Source organism: Palaemon carinicauda, chromosome 45 (assembly GCF_036898095.1).
Source record: "Palaemon carinicauda isolate YSFRI2023 chromosome 45, ASM3689809v2, whole genome shotgun sequence".
NCBI classification, from domain to species: domain Eukaryota; kingdom Metazoa; phylum Arthropoda; class Malacostraca; order Decapoda; family Palaemonidae; genus Palaemon; species Palaemon carinicauda.
In genome coordinates this window covers 40,289,065-40,291,564 of record NC_090769.1, presented here as the reverse complement: position 1 = coordinate 40,291,564, position 2,500 = coordinate 40,289,065, and positions in this window count along the sequence as shown.

Sequence of the window (2,500 nt, the reverse complement as noted above, 5' to 3'; positions counted from 1 at the left end):
AGAAAGGGAGGTCCCCTAAGATGCCATCCATGAGACGTTGAAACGTTGCCCCAGCATTACGAAGGCCAAAACAGGAGTAATTGAAGGTGTATGTACCAAACGGAGTGGTGATGGCGGTCTTGGGAATGTCTTCTGGGTTCATAGGCACCTGATAATACCCCTTCAGGAGGTCGAGCGTAGAGAAAACCTTAGCTTTGTGCAGGTAGGAGGTCACATCGGCAATGTTTGGGAGGGGGTAGTGATCCGGTTCTGTTTACATGTTCAGGCGCCTGTAATCCCCGCACGGACGGAGGGAGCCGTCTTTCTTCAGAACGATGTGTAAGGGTGACGACCATGGGCTGGAGGCCTTTTGGCAAAGGCCCATTTTCTCCATTTCGGCAAACGTCTGTTTGGCGGCTGCCAATCGTTCCGGTGCCAGACGTCTGAATTTTGCGAAGACTGGGGGTCCCGTCGTCTTGATATGGTGATAAATACCGTGCTTGGCAGGAACCGTGGGCGTTTGGCGAAGTTCTGGACAGAAAACTTCCAGGTACGACGTGAGGAGGTGGGCGTAGGCATCCTTGGGTGCGCTGATGTGGAGAGCGAGGTTAGAGGGGCCGGGTTGGAGATGTGTCGACAAGTACGAGTCTGCGTTGACCAATCGTCGGTGGGCGACATCGACCAGAAGGTGGAAATGAGAGAGGAAATCCGCACCGAGGATTGGCATTGTGACGTCAGCAACGAGAAACTTCCAATTGAATTTACCGTTTCCAAACGATAATGTGAGGTTCTCGTAACCGTAGGTGGGTATCGCAGATCCGTTGGCAGCTACCAAGCGGACGTTGGCAGATGTAGACAGACTACGTCGTGCCTTGAAGAGTTTCCTTGGCAAAAGAGAACGACAAGCACCCGTGTCTACCAAAAATCGCACGCCCGTTCCTGCATCCTGTAAAAAGAAAAGATTAGAAACATGGGAGACCACCGCCACAAGCGATGGCCTACTTACACGTTTTTTGGCCACTGACAATCCTTGGCACATTGCTTCGCGGTTGCCCCGAATCTGAAGTGGTAGTAGCAAAACTGCGTCGGATGGGAGGTAGTAAGTGGCTGTAGAAGTTGTTCGTTGGGGCGCGAGCGATTGGTGGGTGGTGGCCGGCTTTGTCGCCGCTTCGGCACATCACGGGGTAGGCGTGTATGTCCTACGGCATTCATGTCAGCTTCGGTTGACGTGGAATAGGCATCCTCGTCGTCAGGGGTGGAGGCGTTGATGGAGGTCTTGAAGTGGCTGTCCATAAGGGCGTCGGCTTTGGTCATCGAGTCCTTTATGGGTAAACTATCGACATCGGGTATGGCAGCGCGTACAGGTTCGGGTAAACGGCGTATCCAAAGGGCACGAAGTAGGTTCACCTCACGAGGAGAGCCGTCTGCGGCAGGTTGAAGGCGAGCGATACTGGTCATTTCCCTGAGGTCAAGCGAAGCCCTTAGGTCCCCCAACGGTTGTTGCGAGAGCTGAAAAAGCTTTGCTATACGGGCGGCTGGTGACGGCGAGTACTGCTGAAGAAGGTATGTTTTGAGGGCTTCATACGCTATTGGGGTGTCTCCTTGTTCACAAAGCCAGTCGGATATTTCTGGGAAGGTGTCCTCGGGTATCGCCGCGAGAACATAATCCGCTTTGGTGGTTGAGTGAGTCACGCCCTTGATACGAAACTGGACTTCTGAGCGCTGAAACCAAGCAAACGCTTCTCCGGTGGCGAATGGTGAAAGTTTAAATGGGGCGGCGCCAACTGCTGGAGTAGAGTCTGTCTCCGTCATAGTACCAACGATGGAGGGGCGAGGGAGGTGGGGGTGGAAGGCAGTGGGAGCGAGTCGACTTCTGGAGTCACCAATGTGACGAGCCGAGAGAGGAGTTGTGAACTCAAAGCCAGGATGCAATCAACTGAGTTTATTAAGGAACACTCTTCTTTATATACAAAACCTCAAGGCAACAGGACATGACCTGTTCGAGAGACAGACAATGTTACAGAGCAAAACGGAGACATGATCATTCAGGTTCTTTTTAGTGCGAGGGAAGAGCGCAGATACAAGAATAATATATACAAAATATTTATGTACAATTGTGTGCCACACGGTTGGTACACAATTATGTCATTTTCACACTCCCCAAGAGCTCTAGATTAGTTCACCAAAATTTCAAGGCACTAGAAGAGTTGGAAGACCCAGGCCTTTATGGCTGAAGACTATGAAGGGGGAAGTGGGATATGATGAATGGCGAAGTATTGATTTAAAAGTTCAAGATAGAGACGACAGGCGAAATCAAACCGAGGCTCCTTGATGATGATTATGATGATGATACGTGTAAATATATATATATATATATATATATATATATATATATATATATATATATATATATATGTGTGTGTTTGTCTGTGTGTTTATTGAAGAAGTAATGATAAGCTTTTCATATTTCCTGTTTTTTTCTTTAATTTTCTATGAAATCACTTAATTTAATTAATGTTCA